Source organism: Schistocerca cancellata, chromosome 2 (genome assembly GCF_023864275.1).
Source record: "Schistocerca cancellata isolate TAMUIC-IGC-003103 chromosome 2, iqSchCanc2.1, whole genome shotgun sequence".
Lineage (NCBI taxonomy): Eukaryota > Metazoa > Arthropoda > Insecta > Orthoptera > Acrididae > Schistocerca > Schistocerca cancellata.
In genome coordinates, this window is record NC_064627.1 from 626,947,963 (window position 1) to 626,956,508 (window position 8,546).

Consider the following 8,546-nt stretch of genomic DNA (forward strand, 5'->3'; position numbering starts at 1 on the left):
ACAGAAAGCAAGAAAAGCTGTAATTATGGCTTATCGGCTTATAATTAGAATACTGCTACGGAATCTGAATAGCATGAAATTTTGTAATCCTATCCGTTCGCAGATTAAAACTATGCGAAATACTGTCATTGAATCTACTGTCCTCACAGGGCCAGCAGTCGGGATGGTCTCTTTCTTACCCTGTATACCAATGATCTCAACCGATATACTCATTTATTTTAAGCGACTTCATTTCCCAATCAAATATTCATTGAAATTACAATAAACAAGGTTTAAGAAACTTCCTGGCAGATTAAAACTGTATGCCCGACCGAGACTCGAACTCGGGACCTTTGCCTTTCGCGGGCAAGTGCTCTACCAACTGAGCTACCGAAGCACGACTCATGCCCGGTACTCACAGCTTTACTTCTGCCTGTACCTCGTCTCCTACCTTCCAAACTTCACAGAAGCTCTCCTGCGAACCTTGCAGAACTAGCACTCCTGAAAGAAAGGATATTGCGGAGACATGGCTTAGCCACAGCCTGGGGGATGTTTCCAGAATGAGATTTTCAATCTGCAGCGGAGTGTGCGCTGATATGAAACTTCCTGGCAGATTAAAACTGTGTGCCCGGCCGAGACTCGAACTCGGGACCTTTTCCTTTCGCGGTCAAGTGCTCTACCAACTGAGCTACCGAAGCACGACTCAGGCCCGGTACTCACAGCTTTACTTCTGCCAGTACCTCGTCTCCTACCTTCCAAACTTTACAAAAGCTCTCCTGCGAACCTTGCAGAACTAGCACTCCTGAAAGAAAGGATATTGCGGAGACATGGCTTAGCCACAGCCTGGGGGATGTTTCCAGAATGAGATTTTCACTCTGCAGCGGAGTGTGCGCTGATATGAAACTTCCTGGCAGATTAAGACTGTGTGCCCGACCGAGACTCGAACTCGGGACCTTTTCCTTTCGCGGGCAAGTGCTCTACCAACTGAGCTACCGAAGCACGACTCACGCCCGGTACTCACAGCTTTACTTCTGCCAGTACCTCGTCTCCTACCTTCCAAACTTTACAAAAGCTCTCCTGCGAACCTTGCAGAACTAGCACTCCTGAAAGAAAGGATATTGCGGAGACATGGCTTAGCCACAGCCTGGGGGATGTTTCCAGAATGAGATTTTCACTCTGCAGCGGAGTGTGCGCTGATATGAGACTTCCTGGCAGATTAAAACTGTGTGCCCGACACAGACTCGAGCTCGGGACCTTTGCCTTTCGCGGGCAAGTGCTCTACCAACTGAGCTACCGAAGCACGACTCACGCCCGGTACTCACAGCTTTACTTCTGCCAGTACCTCGTCTCCTACCTTCCAAACTTTACAGAAGCTCTCCTGCGAACCTTGCAGAACTAGCACTCCTGAAAGAAAGGATATTGCGGAAACATGGCTTAGCCACAGCCTGGGGGATGTTTCCAGAATGAGATTTTCACTCTGCAGCGGAGTGTGCGCTGATATGAAACTTCCTGGCAGATTAAGACTGTGTGCCCGACCGAGATTCGAACTCGGGACCTTTGCCTTTCGCGGGCAAGTGCTCTACCAACTGAGCTACCGAAGCACGACTCACGCTCGGTACTCACAGCTTTACTTCTGCCAGTACCTCGTCTCCTACCTTCCAAACTTCACAGAAGCTCTCCTGCGAACCTTGCAGAACTAGCACTCCTGAAAGAAACGATATTGCGGAGACATGGCTTAGCCACAGCCTGGGGGATGTTTCCAGAATGAGATTTTCACTCTGCAGCGGAGTGTGCGCTGATATGAAACTTCCTGGCAGATTAAAACTGTGTACCCGACCGAGACTCGAACTCGGGACCTTTGCATTTCGCGGGCAAGTGCTCTACCAACTGAGCTACCGAAGCACGACTTAATATCCGCAATATCCTTTCTTTCAGAATTGCTAGTTCTGCAAGGTTCGCAGGAGAGCTTCTGTTAAGTTTGGAAGGTAGGAGACGAGGTACTGGCAGAAGTAAAGCTGTGAGTACCGGGCGTGAGCATCGGGCACACAGTTTTAATCTGCCAAGAAGTTTCATATCAGCGCACACTCCGCTGCAGAGTGAAAATCTCATTCTGGAAACATCCTCTATGCTGTGGCTAAGCCATGTCTCCGCAATATCCTTTCTTTCAGGAGTGCTAGTTCTGCAAGGTTCGCAGAAGAGCTTCTGTAAAGTTTGGGAGGTAGGAGACGAGGTATTGGCAGAAGTAAAGCTGTGGGTACCGGGCGTGAGTCGTGCTTCGGTAGCTCAGTTGGTAGAGCACTTGCCCGCAAAAGGCAAAGGTCCCGAGTTCGAGTCTCGGTCGGGCACACAGTTTTAATCTGCCAGGAAGTTTCATATCAGCGCACATTCCGCTGCAGAGTGAAAATCTCATTCAACAAGGTTTAATGTAAGTGAGAATGGGGAAAAGCATATGGACAGAGAGAGGAGGGGAGACGCACGTGAATGGAGGAGATGGAGAACATGGACACAGAGAGGAAGAAGGATGAGGCGGAGAGGAGTAAGGGGAAGAGGAGGTGACTGACAGAGACATGAGAAGGAGGAGATCAGGACGTATATCGATTTCCCACACAAATTTAGCATTCGCGAAGCATTATTAGGTTTTCTAGTAAGTAATATCAACAACCTCAAGAGAAAGTAACAGTTACACATGTTATATACAGGTTGTCCCAGCTATCGTGTCCACCCAAAATATCTCTGGAACAATAACAGCTATTGGAAAACGACTTTCACCAGTATCAATGTAGGGCTGGGGTCCATGCATGTACATACTTGGAAACATTCTAAAACGAATGCATATGTGTTTTTTAACACAAACTTATGTTTTTTTATGGACCTCGTATATTTTTTCTTCAGCAATCCATAGCATGACAAAGCACATACACAATGGCGTTGATTGCATCGCAATATTCCCATTACATCCCGAGATATTGAGACGCGAAGTTGACGCTTGAAATACCCGACATGCGCTGCTAGCGCATGTCCTGAGGCTCAGGCGTGAACCCCATGCTGCCCGTAATCGCGATGTGATTGACATGTGTAATCACACCTCCATACTTATCAAGAGGTCCGAAACGAATAATACGGTCTGCAGCCATCAACTCCCACAAGCACATAATGGTTTCCCTCTTTCACGTTTTACGTATCTACGTACACAATATGAACCAGTACCGATCAGTGTACACCCGTCAGGTTGTCTTATTTATCCTGCACACCCAAAATAAGGTTTATGTAATGCGTTATATGACCCATTGTGACTGTCCCGCAGGGCCTGGCTCTACCTAGTCAAGTGTCCAACGTAGTTCCCACTACTGCCACAGGTACCACTTCGCTATATTTATGATTTGCGACCCATGCAAACTCCTGTACTCCACCTACTCCGAGCATCCCATGTGTTAATGCTTTGGCGTGCAGTACAGCGCTTGCCAGTGTAGTCGTGCATCAGAGTAATCTAGTGACGGCACGGAGGTAGTACACATTGTGAATAAACGTTGTGTTGTGGAACTTATACTGTAAAGTATAATGTACACACATGAAGATATGGTAGAAATGCTGCTGATCTGTGGAGAATGTACGTTGACGGGAAATAAGTTATGAGATTGCTTGTTTGTTGATAGTACTGTTAGCGAACATTATGATTATTAAGTTAATATGTCTGTTTTCTACCCTACTCTACATACCTGCACTGTACCCTGTTGTAGGTGGACGAAATGCTGTTCAGGCAGAACGACTGTACAGAAGACGATTCCCTGACAAGCCATCGCCTTCGCACCGGATGTTTGGTCGTCTCACACCTCGTCTACGTGAAACGGGAAGCTTAAATCCAAGACCTTGACATCGTCCTAGAACTTGCACAGATGAACGTGCTGAAGTTGCTGTGCTCGCTACCATAGCTGTGAATCCTCAAATCAGCACACGTCAAATTGAACGTGAAGTTAGTGTGTCGAAATCAAGACACAGCGTATTCTTAAACGTCATAAATTTAATCCTTACCATGTTCATTTACACCAGGATGTTCATGGAAATGACTTCCGCAGTAGGGTAACATTTTGTCGGTGGGCTCAGCAAAAACTTCTGGCTAATCCAAATTTTTTTGCAGATGTTCTCTTTACCGAGGAGGCATCATTCTCCAACAAAGGAATTGTCAATATGAGGAATATGCATTATTGGCCCGCAGACAATCCAAAATGGCTTCGCCAGGAAGAGCATCAACGTCCGTGGAAAGTTAATGTTTGGTGTGGGATTACTGGAGATACCATTATTGGACATTTCTTTGTAAATGGCATCCAAAATGGCAGACAATACTCCAGATTTATACGACACAATCTTCCTGTTCTCTTGGACACTGTACCTCTGAACCGGAGAATGGTCATGTCGTATCAGCACGACGGATGCCCTGCACATAACGCCTTACGAGCACGACGACTTCTGAACCGTAAGTTCCCTGGTAGGTGGATTGGACGAGGTGGCCCAGTTAGGTGGCCTGCCCGATCTCCGGACCTTACACCGCTGGATTTTCTTTGGGGAGCAATGGAGGATGCTGTTTACCAACATGAACCAACAACACCAGAGGACATGAAGCAACGCATTATTGATGCTTGTACATACATCAAAGAGGAAACAGTAGCACGAAGTAGGGCATCCTTCATCCGCAGAGTGACCCTATGTATGCAAGCCAGTGGGCATCACTTTGAGCATGAGATGTGAACGCTATGCTTAGTATGTAGTGCTGGTATCACAGTGGAAGTTTCTACAAAGGGCCATTTTACCCAGTGATGTTAAGAAACATTTGTTTGCAACAATTTGTCATTTAACGCATTAGATAAACATAACATTGATAATTATGTGACAGTAAAAGTAATTGGTTAAACGTGTTTACATTCATCTTTTATGTCCTACCTGAACTTCCCAAATCAAAACATTTTGACCTAAACAACGGTAAAACTTTTAGTCCACTTGCTCGTTTCACTAAAACCATCAACATGAATTTTACTATTACGAGTGAATGATTAACTGTCACTTGCGCTAGATCTACAGTAAAGTAAAGTTTTAACGCTAAACGGAATTACCTTTTTAGTAACGGATTAACGATAAGCGAAGTTAACTTTGTGACTAACGTTGCGGTACACAGATATGTTACAGAACCGCATCACCCCTAGCCTGTGGGATAAATTTCTGCTGGAATGTACGACGTTAATGCAGGATGGCAGCAGACCGTATTATTCGTTCGTTTCGGACCTCTTGATAAGTATGGAAGTGTGATTACGCATGTCAATCACATCGCGATTACGGGCAGTATGGGGTTCACGCCTGAGCCTCAGGGCGTACGCTAGTAGCGCATGTCGGGTGTTTTAAGGGTCAACTTCGCGTCTCAATATCTCGGGATGTAATGGGAATATTGCGATGCAATCAACGCCATTGTGTATGTGCTTTGTCATGCTATGGATTGCTGAAGAAAAAATATAGGAGGTCCATTTAAAAAAACATAAGTGTGTGTTAAAAACACATATGCTTTCGTTTTAGAATGTTTCCAAATATGTAATTTCATGGGCCCCAGCCCTACACTGATACCGGTGAAAGTCGTTTTCCAATAGCTTTTATTGTTCCAGAGATATTTTGGATGGACAAGATAGCTGGGACACCCTGTATACGTTTGTAATATTTACATTAGAAATACAGCATATGTCTGTCTCAAAGTTTTTGCTTCGGATGAGACAAAAAACCGCAAAAAAGCCTCTTTCGCTAATTACGGTGCCCTAACACCAATATTAGTCATAAATATGGGTCGGATTCTTTTAGATCCATACGCGCCAACAGTACAGAAATACAGAAACACAAGTCATTTAGGAATGAAATAAATAGGAAGTGTATGGAAGCTATTGCGAAAGGGCTGCATTAAAAATGTGAAGCAATCGAGAAAGAAATGATTGTCGGAAGACTGACTCGGCACATAGAAAAGTCAAAACAACCAATTAACTGTAAGGGCGGTAACATTCAGAGTGCAACGGCAATGGCTCTGTTAAATACAGAAGGGAGAGCGGATAGAGGGAAAGAGACATTGAAGGCGTCTGTGAAGGGGAAGATTTGTCTGATATGATAGACGAAGACACAGGAGTCGATTTAGAAGAGGTAGGGGATCCAGTGTTGGAGTCAAAATTTAAAACAGCTATGGAAGACTAAAGATCAAATAAGGCAGAAGGGATACCTAATGTTCCATCGGAATTTCTAAAATCATTGGGGGAAGTGGCAACAAAACGGGTATTCACGTGGGTGTGTAGAATGGCGCAAAATGTTCGAAATTCTGAGGAAAATAAGGGTAAGCTGTAGGGAGAGACGGGTAACATACAACATGTAGAAGAGCCAAGATGGAATAGTAACAGTGGAAGACAAGAACGAAGAGCTCGGATTAAAAAGAGTGTAAGACAGAGATGTAGTCCTTCGCCCCCACTTTTCAATCTGTATATCGAAGATACCATAACGGGAGTAAAAGAAAGGTTCAGGAGTGGAACTAAAATTGAGGGTGGAAGGACGTGATACGATTCGCTGATGACATTGAAAGTGAAGAAGAATTACATGATCTGCTGAATGGAATGAACAGTCTAATGTGTACAGAATATTGTTTGAGAGTAAATCGAAGAAGGACGAATATAACGAGAAGTAGCAGAAATGAGAATAGCGAGAAATTTAACATCAGGATTGATGGTGACGAAGAAGATGAAGTTATGGAATTCTACTACCTAGGTAGCAAAATAACCTATGACGGACGGAACAAGAAGGAACATCAGGATTGATGGTGACGATGAAGTTAAGGAATTCTACTACCTATGCAACAAAATAACCTATGATGGACGGTACAAGGAGGACATCAAAACAAGATTATCTCTGGCAAAAAGGGCATTCGTGGCAAAGAGAAGCCACCTAGTATCGAATGTAGGACTTAATTTGAGGAAGAAATTTCAGAAAGGTACTTTTGGAGCGCAGTATTGTATGGTAATGAAACATGGTCTGTAGGAAAACTGGAACAGAAGAGAATCGAAGCATTTGAGATGTGGTGCTACAAACGAATGTTGAAAATTCGGAGCACTGGTAATGTAAGGAATGAGGAGGTTCTACGCAGAATCAGAGAGGAAAGAAATCTGTGGTAAACACTGACAAGAAGAAGGGACGGGATGATAGGACATGTTAAGATGTCAAGGAATAACTGCCAATGCACTAGAGAGAGCTGCAGAGGATAAAAACCGTAGAGAAAGATAGAAACTGGAACAGAACCAAAAAATTTTTGAGGACGAAGTTGTAAGTGCTATTCTGAGGAGATATTTGTAGATTTCCAGAAGGTTTTTGACACTATTCCTCGCAAGCGACTCTCAATCAAATAGTGTACATATGGAGTAACATCTCAGGTATGCGAATGGGTTTTTGATTTCCTGTCAGAAAGGTCACACTTACTAGTAGTTGAAGGAAAGGAAAGCCATTCAGTAAAACGGAAGTGATATCTGGCGTTCTCGAAGAAAGTGTTACAGGCCTTCTATTTTCTTCATCTATATAAAAGATACAGGAGATAATATGAGCAGCTTTCGTTGATTGGTTTCTGTTGATACTGTCATTTACCGTCTCGTAATGCCATCAGGTTGCGGACTTTTAAAAAGATGTAGAATGAGGTTTGTGACGGTGGCCCTCAACTACGTACCCTCCGACTCAGAGTTGCAATATTAAAAGTTTTGACTGGTTTCGTTGTCTAGGGGCTGGGCTACGTGGTTGCCACATTACAGGCCAAATACTGCTGAGTCTACATCTACATCTACATCCATACTCCGCAAGCCACCTGACGGTGTGTAGCGGAGGGTACCTTGACTTCCTCTATCGGTTCTCCCTTCTATTCCAGTCTCGTATTGTTCGTGGAAAGAAGGATTGTCGATATGCCTCTGTGTGGGCTCTAATCTCTCTGATTTTATCCTCATGGTCTCTTCGCGAGATATACGTAGGAGGGAGAAATATACTGCTTGACTATTCGGTGAACGTATGTTCTCGAAACTTTAACAAAAGCCCGTACCGATCTACTGAGCGTCTCTCCTGCAGAGTCTTCCACTGGAGTTTGTCTATCATCTCCGTAACGCTTTCGCGATTACTAAATGATCCTGTAACGAAGCGCGCTGCTCTCCGTTGGATCTTTCCTATCTCTTCTATCAACCCTATCTGGTACGGATCCCACACTGCTGAGCAGTATTCAAGCAGTGGGCGAACAAGCGTACTGTAACCTACTTCCTTTGTTTTCGGATTGCATTTCCTTAGGATTCTTCCAATGAATCTCAGTCTGGCATCTGCTTTACCGACGCTCAACTTTATATGATCATTCCATTTTAAATCACTCCTAATGCGTACTCCCAGATAATTTATGGAATTAACTGATTCCAGTTGCTGACCTGCTATTTTGTAGCTAAATGATAAAGGATCTATCTTTCTATGTATTCGCAGCACATTACACTTGTATACATTGAGATTCAATTGCCATTCCCTGCACCATGCGTCAATTC

General features: G+C 44.2%; 3 non-coding genes across 3 annotated transcripts; 1 reads left to right on the top strand and 2 right to left on the bottom strand.

Moving 5' to 3' along the window:
* Positions 1-302: 302 nt before the first annotated feature.
* On the bottom strand, positions 303-377 carry Trnas-cga (transfer RNA serine (anticodon CGA)). Its single transcript has one exon. It is a non-coding gene; the product is annotated as a tRNA-Ser (tRNA).
* Positions 378-1,506: 1,129 nt separating this feature from the next.
* Positions 1,507-1,581, bottom strand: Trnas-cga (transfer RNA serine (anticodon CGA)). Its single transcript has one exon. It is a non-coding gene; the product is annotated as a tRNA-Ser (tRNA).
* A 669-nt stretch (positions 1,582-2,250) lies between these two features.
* On the top strand, positions 2,251-2,325 carry Trnal-caa (transfer RNA leucine (anticodon CAA)). Its single transcript has one exon. It is a non-coding gene; the product is annotated as a tRNA-Leu (tRNA).
* The last annotated feature ends 6,221 nt before the right edge of the window (positions 2,326-8,546 follow it).